Here is a 17,715-nt window from a genome sequence, read left to right as displayed (position 1 = left end):
TCGGAGTCTCAGAACAGCTTACAGTCTTCTTCCCTTCTCCTTCCCACAACAGACACCCTGTGAGGTAGGTGGGGCTGAGAGAGATCTCTCCAGAACTGCTCTTGAGAGAACAGTTTTGAACGAACTGGTGACTGACCCAAGGTCGCAACAGCAGCTGCATGTGGGGGAGTGGGGAATCAAAAACCAGTTCTCCCAGATTAGAGTCCACGCTCTGAACTACTACACCAAACTGGTGGTCTAATAGGGTTTTTCTAGGCAAGAGATGTTCAGAGGTAGTTTGCCATTGCCTGTCTCTGTGTAGCAACACTGGTATTCCTCAGTGGCCTCCCATCCGAATACTTAACAGGGCCAACCCAATTTAGCTTCCAAAACCTGATGAGATTGGGCTGTCCTGGGCTATCCAAGTCAGGGTGGTTCAATATAAGATGCTGATATTCAATGCTATCTCTACATTACACATACTAAATAAAATTACACAAAATTGTTTTAGGCTCACAGTTCCTAATTTGGCCCTAGAACGATTTTTTTGTTTTGTTTTGGTCTTTATGGGAATCCCAAAAGCATTGCCTTCACTTGAGACAGGCATTCAGGCCGTAGAGTAGCAAGAGAGAATCAATGAGCAGTTCAATCTTCACCAGAGTGATGACAAACTGGTCAGAGTGAAGACCAGAATCAGTAGGTATACAGGAATAGGAGATAGTCTACTGGCTTCTTCAAGATCACCTGATCTAAACAGGCTCAAAGCTACAGTAGCACTTTCCATCTATTTTCTGTGATGATCCTGCAGCTTAGTGCTGTGGTGTTGCTGAAAAAAATGTTTCTGGACCTTTTTACTAACCTTCCAGAAGCATAATAAGAGTAGCTCACTGCATAAATCTAAGTGTGTGTGTGTGTGTGTGTGTGTGTGTAACGTTCTGTCAAACCACAGTCAACTTATGGCGACTCCAGAGGGTTTTCAAGGCAAGAGAAGGACAGAGGTGGTTTGCTATTGCCTGCCTCTGTGTAACAACCCTGGACTTCTGTGGTGGTCTTCCATCCAAGTACTAACCAGGGCCGACTCGGTTTAGCTTCCAAAATCTGATGAGATTCGGCTGGCTTGGACCATCCAGGGCAGTGCTAAATCTTATTACAAAACACAATTACTTTATCAGCAAGAGACTTTATGGACAAGCTCTTCTTAAAAGTTATCCTCTAAAAAATAATCTAAACCCGGATGTTTCAACAGCTTCCTCACATTATAGCTGAAGTTACGGGCACTCTATAAAAAATCAGCACCATTAACAACATAGAACAAAGTTTGAGTCCAGTGGAATCTTTAAAACCAACAAGCTTAATTCTGGGTATATGCTTTCGTGTGCATGAACACGAAATCATTCACATGAAGCATATTTGCACAATGAAATATTATTGAGCCCTGTACTCTATTTATGCTAACTAAAGAGAAGCTAAGGGTGCCACTTAGAGCATTGAAGCTTTGCTGCCCCTGATTACTGGAGATACAATTCAACCACTGCTCTGAGATTTCACTACCCTTGTCCACCCACAAAAGAATAACTCTCCTCCGAGCCTTAAAAACAGCAGGAACAAAGTCAGCAAGAAAAAGAGGGTGGAAAAGGTGATTTCCCAATTTCACTAAGCCCCCCCCCCCCGCACAAAACACACATTCTTCTTTATGTGAAGGAAAGGTTAAGATGTGGAAAAAGCTGTTCCCAAATGTGTACTATTCTAAGGAAAAGACTGGTGGGTGGATGATGTAAAAACGTACTTCAGGTGGAAGGAATCTGTTCGCGGGTGTCACAAAGAGTTCAGGCAAGTTGAAAGGTGATTGTAAATTCACATTCCGGCAGGACTACTAATTTTTTTAAAAAAACAACACTATGCAAAACTGATTTCTGTTTGGCAATAGTGGGAGAGAGAATTCAGTGTGTAGCACAGGAGATTTTAGTTCAAGTCTGGGTTTTCTCTTCCTGTCCTGGTATGAAAGTCTGAATAATAAAGAGAAGCAAATGCTCTAGCTTAATGGCCTGAGTTCACTTAAATGCCTGGAGCCACTTCATAGTTGCTTGTAATCCCATCAGCTTGTCCTGCCAAGAACTGTGCACAACAGATGTGTTTTTAGAGAAAGAACTGTGTAGTTTCCTATATGTGCTAGAAGACATGAAAACCACCAATCTGACAATTAGAGGCCCCTCATTTCAGCCACAGAACTGTTCTGATAATGTTTTTCCCCCTTAAATATAAGAAAATATATGAGAAAATGATGCATGAGAAATGGAATTTCTATAAAATAAATGCTTCAAGCGTTTTAATTCTGTTCTAAATCATCCAGATTTAGTTTTGAAGTTGCCTCTATGAAAATGGACGACAACACAAAGGCCCACCCAGGACGTCTTTGGGCTGCCTGCTAAGACTCGTTAGTCTTAGAGACCCAAGCTTTTATTTAAAGAAGTGAAAGAAGTTTCTAGCTGTCATCTCTGTCAGTCTGAAACTCTTTGCAATTCACAGTGGATTCACAACTAAAGCTATGTAATGTCCCGTTTGCAGCCTTACTCTCTCCTAAGCTATGTCCCTCAAAGAACTGAAATTGTACCGCCAGCCACTGTGGTAGTGGTGGAAAGTGCTGTCAAGTCGTAGCTGACCTATGGAGACCCTGTAGGGTTTTCAAAGCAAGAGACCTTCAGAGGTGGTTTGCCATGGTCTGTCTCTGAGTTATGACCCTGGTCTCCCAGCCAAATAGTATCCAAGGCCTTCCCTGCTTGTTTTCAAGATCTCATGAGATTGGGCTGGGCTGGGCTATCCAGGTCAGGGCATCAACCACTGTGCTTGCCCTCAATGCACATGGCACTCCAATACAGTACATACCTGGTGGAATGAGCTCCCATACGAGATCAGGGCCCTGTGGGACCTTTTACAGTTCCGCAGGGCCTGCAAGACAGAGCTCTTCCACCAGGCTGTTAACTAAGGCGACGGACGTCCCTCCCTCTTTACTGGGCCTCCCCTCAGCGGGTCAGAACTGCATACCAGAGATGGCATCTGGGAGGTTTTAATGACAATGACAATGGCACTGGATGAAGGTTATTGTAGTATTTTACTAGTGTTTTGTGTTAATTGTGTATATTGTATTTTTAAATCAAATTTGATGTAACCCATCCAAAGCCTGCCATACGGGGAGGGTGGGATATAAATCCAATAAAATAAATAAATAAATACTACCTACATAAAATCACCGCCTTCCACTTATTCATACTAACTGAAACCACAATGGCCATGCTCAGGCAGAGTTTTTGCTTGGCATGCAGAAGATCCCAGGTTCAATCCCTGGCATCCCTGCCTTCAAAGGGGGGGGGGAGTAGTAGGTGACATGAAAGACCTCCAAGACCCTGACGAATAGCTACTAGTCTGAGTAAACAATATGACCTTGTTGAGCCATTGGTCTGACTTGGTATAAGGTAGCTTCATACGTTCATGTGTATGTGTTTGTCAAACAGGTGAGCTGGTCCACTGATGCAGAACCAAGTTCACAACAGGAGACGACAATCCTTTCCTAACAACACCCTTATCCTCTTCACTTCTGGAGTCACCCAGGAACCAGTGTTCCCTCTAAGCTGAGTTAGTGTGAGCCAGCTCACAATTTTTTAGCCTACGACTCACACATTTTTGTCCTAGTTCAAGAAGGATGGCTCCAGCGCAAACTAATTTATGCAGTAACCAAATTGCTCGCTCACAACCTTAATGCCAGGAGCTCACAAAGTAGAATTTTTGCTCACAAGACTCTACAGCTTAGAGGGAACATTGCCAGGAACCACAAAAAAACTGTTTATTTGACATGTCAGGTAAAACCAAATGGCAAGCATTAATCAAAACTTCATATTGCTCTCATGATAGTTTTTTTAATGTGTGTTGTTTTTAATACGGCCACGAAACAGCTGTTTTAAGAAAGTCTCGGCTAAGCAAAAAAAAATCATGCCGTTCTCCTGAACTATTCAACCAGGGTCACAATTACAATGATGGAGAAAACTTAATCCTTTTTGTTGTTGTTCAGTCGCACAGTTGAGTCCAACTCTTCGCAACCCCATGGACCACATCACACCAGGCCCTCCTGTCTTCCGTCGTCCTCCAGAGTTTGCTTAATTTCATGTTCATTGCATCCATAACGCTGTCTAACCATCTCATCCTTTGCCGTCCCCTTCTTTTACCTTCAATCCTTCCCAGCATCCGGGTCTTCTCCAGTGAGTGCTCCCTTCTCCTAGTAAATGTAAATGACCCTTCAAAATGATGACATAATTCTCACATAGGGTTCTAAATTTAATATTCTGCATAAAGAACCTGAGGCAAAACCCTTGTTTTTCAGGTGCTCTTACTCCACCCCATTAGCATGGCTATCTTTGAAACAGCCATGTTTCAAAGGGCATGTATTCTTAGATGTGCGCTCCCCTTCTCACTACTTTCATTTCTAATTTGCATGTCCAAGCAACTGCCACTGAGGCTAATCCAATAAAAGAAAGTGACTAACGGCATTTCAGAGAGCTGGTTAGCTCTGGTTAACCCAATTTAAATAGGCAGGTGAGCTCATTAGATCCAATAATTTACTTCCATCTGCTGACCACATGTGACACAACGAGAAGAATTAGGATTATTATTATTTTTTTAAAGTGTAAATTATTGTTAATTCATGAAATGTTTTCCTTTTACATCGTGGTGTACAATCCTTATTTTCCTCATTCCAACAACAGCTCTGTGAGGGAGGACATTTACAAGAGCTCAAAACAATTGCCCCGCTGTAAACTCTGGATTGAAACGGAGGTAAAACAGGAATCAGAACTGGGGTTCAACGCTCCGGCTTAAAATAACGCTGAACTTCAGTTAAGGCTGGCAGCAGGAATTTGCATTCCAAAATGGCCCCTGGAGGTAGAAGAAGGACTCAGATTTTGAAGCTCACTCCCATTAGCCTAATCATAAATTTTAAAACTGGCACTTAGACATATGAACCAGCCCTAAAATGGTTGGCTTAGTTCTGTGACATAATATTTAGCCTTAAAGAAGGAAAAACCATCAATCAGTGCGCCAATGGAATCTCCATTAAGAGAAGGAAGGCTTCCTGCAAGGTCTTTTCAGTTACTATTTTTCTGGAGCTCCTAATACAAGTACTGGGAGAATGTGCTATGTGACATCCTCTTGTTACATGGAGTCACCATTTTAAAACAATAGGGCAACCTTTGGCCCACAGTCAGAAACACAGATTAGTTGTGGGTACGCATTTGGGTGTGCTAAAGCTAGAGAAGTAATGTGTTATACTATTCACAGAAAATAGCAAGAATGCATATTGGGGAGGACGGTGGGTGGCATGCCCTCCTGGGATATGAGTTAGGATTGCCAAGAAAATAATGATTGAAAAGTGCTTCAGACTTTTTACTTATAATATTTACACACTGCCTACAAAAATATGCTTACAGAAGCTTACAATCTTTTAAGCAGAAAAACCATGAATAATAAAGCTACAGGCAAAAAATGGACAACTAGCAGCAGATGAAATTATCAGTAAAACTACTGAAAGCAGAAAAGACTTCCTTGACGACTCCAAAGCACAAAAGTACATCTGGGTTTTTTCTGTATTACCACTAGTTGTGATCTCCTGTAATAGCTTGCTAGTTGTGATCATCTTGAATAGTTAACTAATCATACCAGCTCTTCTTTTGCAACTATGTATGTCATGGTGTGTGTGTAAAAAAGGTAAAGGTTCCCTTGCTCGAAAGCCAGTTGAATCCGACTCTAGGGTTGCGGTGCTCATCTCCGTTTCAAAGCCGAAGAGCCAGCGCTGTCCGAAGACGTTTCTGTGGTCATGTGGCCGGCATGACTAAACACCAAGGCGCGCGGAACGCTGTTACCTTCCCACTGAAGTGGTACCTATTTATCTACTTGCAATTTCTTGCTTTCGAACTGCTAGGTTGGCAGGAGCTGGAACTAGAGATGGGAGCTCACTCCATCATGCGGCACCCGGGTCTCGAACTGCTGAACTACTGACCTTCCACAGCCTACAGTTCAGCGTCTTAACCACTTGAGCCACCGCAGGTGTGTGTGTACATATATATTATTTCCTGTACATTAAAAAGGGAGAAACGGAAACCAGAAACTGCAGAAATAAGTACTCTTAACTTCCTTTCTAATCCATAACATTTGAAATTCAATGCCTTAATGCAGCTGATCAGAAACAAAGTATATCTAAAGAGCAGAATAAATCCCAACACAAGCACACAGTGGTCTATAGCTGCCACATAATATATTTAATTGAATTTCTCAAATGCTGAGTGTCTCAGTGGGTTTTAAGATCTCAGCCTGACAGCCAAACTACGGACACAAGGAAAAGCAAAAAGATCACAAGATCAAGTCCAGGGTAAGGGCAGCAGATTCTTCTTGATCTGGTGTCCACAAAATGTTGGGTGCTGCTGGGGGTTGGTTTTTTCCTTTTCTTCTTTTGCCATCATGTCCCAGCTGACATGGCTTTCAAGGCAAAGAGGGAACAGAGGTGGGTTGCCATTGCCTGCCCCTGCGTAGCAACCCTGGCCTTCCTTGGCGGTCTCCCATCTAAGTACCAACCAGGGCTGACCCTGCTTGGCTTCCAAGAGTTGATGAGATTGTGATCACTCAGATCTCTTCACTCCCCCAAGTTTTCCCATTATGCACAGAAGACTTTCAGTCTCTTGCTTTGAGCCAAGCTGGGAAATTCTCAGAAGTGAAAATCTCTGTTGCTACTTCTGAATGCCTCCAAAACACAAAGATGGGCCAGTGAAAAGCTTTGGACTTTTTGGTAAGTTCTAGCGGAGGACTCGGGGAGGGAAGAGGTCATTTTCTCCCTTCGTGCTGAGCTGTGAGAGCTGTCAGAAGTAGCTGTCGCTACACCTGACCACCTTCACCGACCACCACAAAGTAACAGCATAATTCTTCCAACTCATGGGGTGCTGGAGACCACAGGAACAAGGTGGGGGCAAACAGGAACACCCCACACAGATGTACATTTCTTGTGCAAGTGGCTTACAAAAGAGACGTGTGACTTCTGCCAATTTCCCCTCAAGGTGCACTCCACTACAGTGCTTTCCGGCTCTGTTCCCAAAGGTCCCTTTACCTACAGGAGCCACTTGGAGGGTGGGGGGGGAAATGGCTGCAGCCTCTTTTATTCATAGTTCACAGGATCCAGTCCAATGATATATAGAGAGAGAACTTTATGGAGGACAGGTCTATCAGTGGCTACAAGCCATGGTGACTAAAGAGAACCTCCATGTTCAGAAGGAGCAAACCTCTGATTACCAGTGCCAGAAGGCAACACTGGGCAAAGGTTTCAGCCTCTGTACCCTGTTGCTGAACCTCCAGAGGAACCAGTTGGCCACTGTGTGGGACAGAATGCTGGAATAGATGGACCACTGGTCTGATCCAGCAGGGCTCTTCTTATATTCTTATGAACTTGACCAAGTCTATCACAACAGTTGGACCATGTTAAAGAAATAAGTTTCTACTGGGTGAGTCTTATAACTGATTCAAGGGGTTTCCCACCTTTCCCTTAAATGTAGGACTGGCGAGACATATTCCTACAGAATTTGATTTAAATTTATTTTAAAGATATGTGCCTACTCGTTAATCAACTGATCCCTGTTTTATCAAGTATATTCCTTCTGGGAACAATAGGCTAGGGCAAATTCTAGAGGTATTTTAAAATTTCTTGCCACAGCATACCATTGTAAGATGCTTCCACGTCTCTGCTCAAAGAAGTAATTGGTGTTCTTTTGGACTGGCCTCAGCTTGTGTGAAAGCGGTGTGAAACTGCTTTCACACATGTTGGATAATGCACTTTCAACATACCTTAGCAACTGTTTGCAATCGGATTTTCCTGTGCGTACCACCCTTCGAACATCAGTATTGGTTGTGCAGAGAACAAGATGCCTAGACCAGCTGCCAGACAAGTTATATCTTATGCAAGGAAAATTCTTGTTTTCCTGAAGAGTCTGAGTTTCTCCTGTGGGTGACCTGTGATAAATCAATAGGCATGTCTCAGAAGCCTGTATGCCTCCAAGGAAGATTAAGCACACAGGCAAGCGCCGACTGGATTTTTCTTGCCCATGTAACAAAAAACAGGTACTATAGACAAGATGCTGATTCTTACAAATTACCTCACAAAACCATTCCCCTTCATCTTATTGAAGCAAATTGTAGCCACTCGCTCTACAAACTGTTTCTACCTGGTAAGAAAAGCTTTTCTTTCTTCAGCTGAGTAAGAACAGAGATTTCCTGAAGGACAGGTGGAATTTTAATCTGCCAGGATTGTGCAACTATTTTAGGGCCTGTCAAGGAAGGGTTTGCCACTGTCAATAAAGGGGATCCTAGAAATCTTATTAAGGCTTCAGAACAAAGACAGATTTAAAGCAGGAAACGGTACCTTCTAAAGTAACTTGTAGGGAACACCATATGGAATAAGGAAGGTGGGATCAGCTTTCCCTTTGCTGAGAAGAACGACACTTCCCCCTGCCTGATTTCCACACTGTAAGTACAATATTCTTTTACAGACACACTTGGTTTTGAAATCAGATCAAAGTTATCAGTCACTTCTGTACAATTCATCATAATGAATGTTCTTCTAAGGAAACTATAATATAGGTGAAACAGTCATAGGATTCATTGATGTCTGACCTGATTGATATTGGTTTCTCCTTGTTTCCAGTATGATAGACTTCAAGATGAGCCTACCATGTTGGAAACAAGAGGAGAAACCAACTCCCTACCCCTTCCTTTCAAGAAAGTGTTTGGATAGATTTCAATACAATACATCATATCTTTGAGGAAGGGAAGGAAGGAAGGGGGGGGGGAAATTGCACACAAGGGATGTGTAAAGGGAGAAGACATACACAGTTGAAAAGAAGAAACTAGTGTCTAGAATTAGAGCAGGTTTTTATAATACGGAGCCACAGTGACTCAGAGGTTAAGACGGTGAGCTGCAGACCGGAAAGTCTGTACCTTGGCAGTTCGAGACCCTAGTGCCATGTGACAGAGTGAACTCCTGTCTCTGGCCCCAACTCTTGCCAACCTAGCAGTTCAAAAGCAAGAAACTGCAAGTAGATAAATAAGGTACCGCTGTGGTGGAAAGGTAACAGTGTTCCACGCACCTTGGCATTTAGTCATGCTGGCCACATGACCACGGAGAAGTCTTTGGACAGCGCTGGCTCTTCGGTTTGGAAACGGATATGAGCACTGCCCCCTAGAGTTGGATTTGACTGGCTTTCGAGCAAGGGAAACCTTTACCTTTATATTCCGCTTTTCCCTACTTTAAGAAGTCTCAAAGCAGCTTATGATCACATTCTCTTCCTCTCCCCACAACAGGCACCTTGTGAGGTAGGTGGGGCTGGGAGATTGCTGAGAGAACTGTGACTGACCCAAGGTCACCCAGCTGGCTTCATGTGGAGGAATGGGGAAATCAAACCCCATTCTCCACATTAGAGTCTACCATTCTTTTTTTCTTTTTTTAGAGTCCACCATTCTTAACCATTCTCCACATTAGAGTCTGCCATTCTTAATCAGTCTGTGGTGTAGAGGTTCAGAGTGGCGAACTGTAATCTGGAGAACCAGGTTGGATTCCCCAATCCTCCACATGAAGCCAGGTGGGTGACCTTAGGCCAGTCACATCTCTCTCAGAGCTCTCTCAGCTCCACCTACCTCACAGGGTGTCTGTTGTGGGCAGAGGAAAGGAAGGCAATTGCAAGATGCTCTGAGACTCCTTCAGGTAATGAAGAGCAGGGTATAAAAACCAACTCTTGTTTAAAAGAAAACACTGCTTTGGCAGCAGCTGCGCCTACATCACTGGGTGACTAAAGATAAGCTGTGACAGCCATATTATGGCTGCACCCACCACATCGGCAGAATCCCAAAAGCGTCCACAGGCTCAAAATGATTGGGGACCCCTGTAGTAGGCAAAATCCTTACATGGTCCCGAAAATAAATCCACAGTTACTTGCAGTGTCATAAAAATCAGAGTTACAAACTTTGAATCCTACAGATTTCAGTAGAATTCAACGGGTATAACTCTGCTTAGGGCTACACTCAGCCAAACACAACTATGCTAGTTATGTGTTCCAATTATAAAATTAAGCAACATTTCTTAAGATCCTTTGTACAATCTCCTATAGAAGACTTATCTGTCACAGGTGACCAAGAAAACAGTTTTATTTATCAATGGACTTCGTTTATACCCCACTTTTTCCCCCGACAGGGACCCAAAGTGGCCTCCCTTTCTCCATTTTTATCTTCACATCAATCCTATGAGGTAGGTTAAGACAAGAATGTGTGACTGATCCAGGGTTACACAGCAAGCATCTGTGGCTGACTCAAAACTGGGTCTTCCAGATCTTAGTCTGAAATTCCACTATACCATGTCTATACTTGCATTTAAAAATATGCGGTGGTGATCCTGAAGCAGTATATGGAGAGGCTACTTTTCACTAACAACCTTATTCACACAAAGCAAAACAGAAATTTCCAGTAATTATTTATATATGTATTGCATTTTTATTCCATCTTTCCTATAAGAAGCTTCAAGTGCCATACATGGTTCACCACTCCTCTGTTAACTCTGTGAGGTAGATTAGGATGACAGAGAGACTGCCTGTCCCAAGATCACCCAGTAAGGACTGTGGTTTAAAAGCTCATAAGTCCTGTATAAACTTGTGATGGACTGTGAAGGGTTAATGCCTCACACAACCAGACAGCCTTTGCGTGACAGGCTGCTCAAGTGGACTTGATTGGATAGCATCAGTTGAAAAGAAAGAGTTGGGAACTGACTGCTGAAGAGAACTCAGTTTAACACTGACTGAGAAAAGTTTAACCCTGAGTAAGAACTGGGAAGGTTGGCAAGGAGGAGCGGGAGGATTGCTGAAGACCCCCATTCTGGCCAAAGGAAGGGGCAGTGCTTCTAGTTTAGAGAAGTAATTCCATGCTCGTTTGAAAAGGGAAATAGCTCTAAAGAAAGGAGTGATCCCTGATGGGTTTAGAGAAGGATTTGGGGTACTTGGTAGTGGATCCCTGCCTTCTGAAACCTGAAGAGTCAGTTAAACTCACAAATGTATATTAGAGTGTTTAGCAAACCCTGAAACCAAAGCCTCTCATCTCAAAGATTCTAAGACTTTGTGAAAGGCTTAAAACTCTTACTTCCTGGAAAACATATCTGCTCAGCCAGAAAGGAAGGAAAACAGAGGGAAAATCCTGCATGTAAGAGAGGGAAGAGGGTGAGATCGCCATAACTGCATCCATATATAGTTGGATATTGTGCTACATTAAGTATTCACAACTGGATTTTCCTAGGTGGAGAAGCCAATCCAGTTATGAATTCATGTCATAGCACTGATAGCATGATACCCAACAAATGTGCGGATGTAGCCAAAGTTTCATGACAAGCAGGGACTTGAACCTGAGTCTTTTCCATCTTAGTCCAACACTCTAACCACTACACCGCACTGGCTCTTTCATATCCAAGCATCAGAGGCAGAAGAATGAATGAACTGGGACAATGTAAGGCAAAGGTGGGAGAGGGCAAGACCCTCCTCCATTCCAAAACAGAAGTATTGTCACAAGTGCTAGCTTCTTGCCATACACTGAAGCTAATCTTAGCACCATATATGATCCAGAACACAATGAAACCAGAAAAGATGTACTTGGGATTCTGCGTGCCAAAACAACCTGTGCCAGTTGACCTTCTTGGCTTGACCTGGTTCCTTTGATTCCGATGCATCAATGCTAAAGACATGTCATTACAGAACTAATTACAGTGCTGTCTTCAGTACTATAAAGGCAAAAGAAAGCAATGAAATGTGACCTCAAACATGATCTCAATCCCCAAATTCATTCTGGAGGTTTTGTACATTTGCCTTTGATTTCAATTCCTCATAAGACTTCCTACCTAGCACTGGCTCTGTATCAGCATTCGTGCTTTCTTCCAGGTCTCCTATATTGCCTTGATACTACAGACTGGGCCAAAACTCCCAAGCATATGTAAGGGTATGACCTTTTTAGAATGCATTATCAGGAGAAAAAAAACCCTCAGCTTTCCTTAATGTAAAAGAGAACTTTGTATTTCAATCGCTTCCTTTCTTCATTGAGATTAAGCAACATGGTCATTGGATGAATAGGGTTACCAACCTCCACGTTGGGCTTGAAGTTCTCCCAGAATTACAACTGATCTCCAAACTATGGAGATCAATTCCTCTCGAGGAAATAACATTTTTGGAAGGTGGACTCTATGGCTTCATATCCCTGCTACGCTCCCTCCTCTACCCAAACCCCATCCTTCCCCAGACAGTGCCCCCAAATGTTTCCAGTTCTTGTCCATTTTCCATATATCTTCTCCTTGTCAGCTCCGGATTGGGAACGACCTGGAGGTTTTGGGGGGGGAACCTGACAAGGGTGGGGTTTCGGGAGGGGAGGGACTTCAATGCCATAGAGTCTACTCTAAAGTGGCAATTTTCTCCAGGTGAACTGATCTCTGTCACCTGGAGATCAGTTGTAATAGCAGGAGATCCTCAGCCACCTCCTGGAGTTTGGCAACTCTACTCATCCATCACCTCTGGAGTTTCAACAAACCAAAAAGGGAAACTGTACTTCCCTTATCACCATGAAGCAACATTTGGTTAAATCTTAGCTACTTGGTTGGCAATGGCCACTTTTTTGGAACTCTCAAGACTTTTTCTGTTTTCACTGAACAATCTACATGGGGTGTTCAATCACTTTCCATAAACTTTGAGGAGGTTACTCTCCCGGACTGTGAACTTGAAACAATACTGTTCATATAATCAGTGTTCAAAGTGCTGAAGGAGGAAATGCCACAATCTCATTCAGACTTCTGAGGCAGGGTATAGTCCAGACAGCAAGAAAAAAAGAGGGAGAGTTAGTGTACCCAGCTTGGACTCTTTCCAGTCCAAGGCACAGACAATGAACTGTATTTTATTTATTTATGAAACATTTTTATCCTTTGTGGCTCAAGGCAGCTTACAATTCCAAGCTAAAAAACACCCGAAACCCTTTTAGTCTTAACAGGGCTAGGTTAGTGGTCAAAAAATTGTGGATGTCCCATACAAAACCTGAACTGCTGAAGGTGGGGAAAACAAGGGGTATAAAACTGGAGAGTTTTGAACAAAACAGTATTAATAAAATATATTGAGTCTTCCCAATATCAGGGTGAAGGAAGGTAAGTCAGTTTAACCTTTAGGCTCTAACACTAGGAAAGATTCTCTGTGAGGTCTCCATCCTGAATTATATGAAACAATTTTTATTGAGTTGGGTCAGGATGGGGGGGGGGACATTATTGGTTGGGTTACTGAGCTGCATGTACAGTATTCAGCACATGTGCAGCCCCACAATGGGGCGAAAAGTGCCTCTTGCAGCCATTTTGGCTCAAGGAAACAGACAGGGGTAAGACAAGCCCTCAACTCATTCCAGAACAAAAAGCCCACACCAGAAAATGGCCCACATCAGAAGATGGCCACTGTTTTGCCAATTGCTCATCCCACTGCTCCATAGGCTAACTTCTCTGCAGCTCCTTCCTTAGAAAAATCTTCACCCACCTCAGAAAAAACACCTCGGTTCCTTCTTTCCCCTCTTGGTATTCACCCCCTGTTGCCAAACAACCCCTTGCTTAGTCTGTGCAAAAATAACCTTCCTTTAGAGAGCAGTGTTTCCAGAACAGGACCCACTGTCCAGGAAAAACAGATTACAAACAGTCTAATACAATACATATCTATCTATATTTTAAAATATAATACAACAAAACTCTGTTAACCCCACACCCACTTTGGGCAACAAAAGAGCAAAGGCTCTGTTGTGACTGTATATGCTCAGTAGTGTTTAGCAGTAAAATGAGACAAGTTGTTTCTATAATGGTCTTTGAAGACAAGCAATGTTCTTCCTGTTTGGTACTGGGATGGGAGTACACCAATGAAGTGCAAGGTTGCTATGTAGAGGCAGGCAATGGCAAACCTGTTTTGTCTCTTGCCTTGAAATCACTAAAGAGTTGCCATAAGTCACCTGTGAATTGACAGCAATATCCACCACCAGAATTACTGAACCAGAGCATAAATTGTAAGACTAACATGCCTCAAAGTATACCTTTGCATCACATTTATACCGACATTAGAGGGATAGTAAAATAGCACTGTGGAGAGACAGATGCATCATTAAGAATGTCTGTGGCTGGGTCGCTGGGGTACGAAGTCCATATCTGGCTCCAGTAATATTTTCTATAGACATAATTGCCTTTATCAGAGGCTTATGCTGTCTAGCTTAAATCTTGCAATTAGGAGGGTTTAACTCCAGATTAGTTGAGAAAGCCACTTGGGGACTCTGCACGACTATGGCAAGGAAGTTGCAAGCAATAGAAATAAGGTTTTAAAAAAAGAAAGAAAAAAAGAAAAAGCATAATTTATTTATAAAAAGTGACAATATAACCAGAACTTTTTAAAAAAATTATGCTTTCGTTTAAATTGGTTTAAAAATTCAGCTTGATCCATGACCCTCATGACACAGTGAATTAAAGGCCGCTTTTCTGTGTAAAAGAAAATACCCTGATGTTTAAAGTTAAGCATTATAAATATGACAAGTTAGAGACATGCAAGGATTTGCAGGAGGCATCTCACTTTCCCTTCCCCAACTATTTCCTCTTTGCTTTCCTTGAATGCTCCCATAATTTCTCCCCTTTTTCTGCTTCTTTCACTCCTTCCCACCCACTAGCCAACCTACATTTATCTGCTCCTGTATTCAGACTTCCCTCCTTTCCTCCCCCTTCAGCCTCCACACAGAAAAAGCTCTGGCCAAAATGTGTGGTGCCAGCAGCTGGGCCCACTTGCATGGTGGGAAATCTACAAGCACATGGAGTGGGGCTCACTCCCCTGTATTCCCCTCCACACACTATTTCCTTGTTCCCTCCTCCTGGCAACTCCCATATCCTCACCTTTTGCTACTTCCTTCTCTCCCCTCCCACCAACCAACCATATTTACAGCTATATTTATCTGTTCACTTCACTTTTACCCTGGCTTTCTCCACAATGGGGACACAAAGCAGCTTACATCATTCTCCTTTCCTCCATTTTATCCTCACAACAACCCTATGAGGTAGGTTAGGCCAAGAATGTGTGACTGGCCAAAGGTCACCAATGAGTTTTCATGGCAGAGTAGCAATTTGAATCTCCCAGACTGAAGTCTGAAAATCTAATCACTACACAACACTGGCTTTTATGAGTTGGCTGCTGTTGAACAATCAGAGTCATGTTGTATCAAGTTGCCTGATGGATGCTGCCAGGACTGGCCCTGATACGTCCCCCCCAAAGGCCAAAATTGCTCTCCCTGTGCCTTTAACTGACAGAAATCAAGCCTTGAAGGCTGGCAATACTGTTTTGGTTGCCTAGCAATGGCCACTGAAGGCATTCATTTCTTAAAGCTACAGGCATTTCTTCTGTAAGTATCCACAGATTAGGCTATGCTGAAATAATACTGATACCACAGGTTAAATTATTTATTATCATTTAAATTAAAAATATTTATGACCACCATCTAAACATCATGGACATTTAATTATCTGAAAAATGCACCATTCGCACTTAGCACACCAAAATGTATTCTGGATTATGCTTTTGTACAAAAGAAAACAATCTTGGTTAGTGTGCTTGTATGTGTGCAGAGCGCCTAACAGAAAGCCATTAATGTCACAATTGACTGCCTTCTCATTAAATAAAAATATAATTGTACCCTGCCACAGGCACATAGGTTGCATTACCATAGGTTGTTAATTAGGTTCCTAGATACTTATCAAGGCTATATTATATTGTTTCCCAATATATTTTAATCATTAAAGCAATTCAATTAATACGCAAGCTTGCTTAGCAAAAACATGGTGTACAAAATGGGAAATTTTATTTAAATCAGTTATTTATACCATCCTTTCTTGTGGTGATTTAAATTGCCTTGATATACTTCAAGCAATGCTGCAATACAGTCAGACTTTGCATTTAAAACACTAATTCAGTGACACTCACTTGGTGGCTCAGGAGGAGCCACAGGTAGTTTCCTGACCTGTGGCTCTCCTGAGCACAGCCCCCCAAAATGGCATCTGCCCTGTATTCTAGGAAAGTGGGCAAGGTAGTTTCTTGACCTGTGGCTCTCCTGAGCACAGCCCCCCAAACCAGCATCTGCCATATATTCTAGGAAAGTGGGCAAGGCCACTGCCTGGTGTGGCTTGTGGCTGACAGGTGGTTACCATCTTGAAACAGCTAAGGCTGGAGGAACAGAAAGCTCCAGCTTTCCCTGATCTGTGTGTCCAACACTAGAAGGGGAAACTTAAGGGAACCCGTTAGAAATTGGAATAATTTCATCATTAATATGGACCCAAGATCAAGAGTTTTATTTTTAAAACACAACTTGTCTATCAAGGCTGTGGAGATGAAAATGCCTTTAAAACACAGTAAGATGGCGATCAAATATATTTCCCCTTCACATGACTTCCTAATGTGTTTGCAGCTCAGTGGAAAGGCTGAAGGCCACAGTTATATTATTCCTGTTCCCGGATTCTTAGGAACTTCTTGGTTTATAGGAAAACTAACTTTCTTTTACTCCAGAGACTTCAAGATAGTGTATACAGGGTCACCCCACCGTATCCTTCACAATGACCCACTGATTGATGATCAAAGCCTCACAGCACACCCACTTTTAATACAGAGGAATGATTTAGCCACACGTTTTATCTAAGCACCTGGGCGTGAGAGCAAACTGCAAGGGTTAGCCTGTGTCAAAAAAAACTATGATGTCTGAATTGACACTGGATTAGGAATTAGGTTATTCCAATGATCAAACAGCCAAATCAAATATCTGAGAAAACAGAATGTGCTTGCATGCATCCAGGGTATTTTTACACTTCAAACATCCAGAATAACAGAATGCCCTTCAAACACTGTATGGCCAGCAAAAAAGAAAAGTGTACTGTCAGAAAGCAAGGGGGAAAATAAGACAGCAGAGCCACCTCTTATGACGGAAAGCCAAGTGTGCTGAAGCCAGAAACCAGAGTTCATGGAACTTTCACAATGTGCAGACGATAAACTCTTTCATATTATTAGAATCACTGGACAAAGGGACACATTATACCCTTGGCTGCACAGCGGGGACATAAAATAGCAGAATCTTGTTTCTAAATGAACCTCCAAATTCCTAGAGGAGAAAAAAATAAACAACAGATCATCTTCTTCCTCTTTTATAATCTTCTCCAGCCAATTATCTAAGGGTTGGGAAATGGGTATTTAAGTGGAAGAGAAAGTGCTGTGGTTCAGCCAATACGTGGCAACTGTGGTCATGGAAAAGAAGAGTATGTGGTGAGTTTGCTAGCCAGGGCTATTGTGGTCACCACAGAAGAACTGTAAAGGAACAGTAAATAAGCCTAAGAAATGCCGCAAAATATACTTTCATACGAAGAAGTCCCTATCATTATTAAAGATTTGAGTGCTAACGAGCAGGCAGATGCTGTAGAACATACGAACACACCAGTCACATTTTTGTGGGCTGGTACATTTTATTTGCATAGGAGTCTAAATAGCCTTTTCTCCTCCAACATCACTTGACAATATAGATCTCTTCAAATGGTCACATTCAAGAATCTCAGAGTTCTATCTATCTTGGTCCTGTCCATACGAGGCCTTTTGGGCCGGG

General features: G+C 42.6%; 1 protein-coding gene across 1 annotated transcript in view; it reads right to left on the bottom strand.

Annotated features, from left to right (window-relative positions):
* Window positions 1-17,715, bottom strand: part of PTPN13 (protein tyrosine phosphatase, non-receptor type 13) — a gene marked incomplete at its 3' end in the record, with an annotated part of 206,803 nt that overhangs the window by 155,656 nt on the left and 33,432 nt on the right. The gene's annotated exons all lie outside the window — the stretch shown is intronic.

Source organism: Gekko japonicus, unplaced genomic scaffold, assembly GCF_001447785.1.
Source record: "Gekko japonicus isolate JY-2015 unplaced genomic scaffold, Gekko_japonicus_V1.1 scaffold1212, whole genome shotgun sequence".
NCBI lineage: Eukaryota > Metazoa > Chordata > Lepidosauria > Squamata > Gekkonidae > Gekko > Gekko japonicus.
Note: the sequence above shows the minus strand (reverse complement) of the source record. Positions and strands in the feature narration are given on the sequence as shown.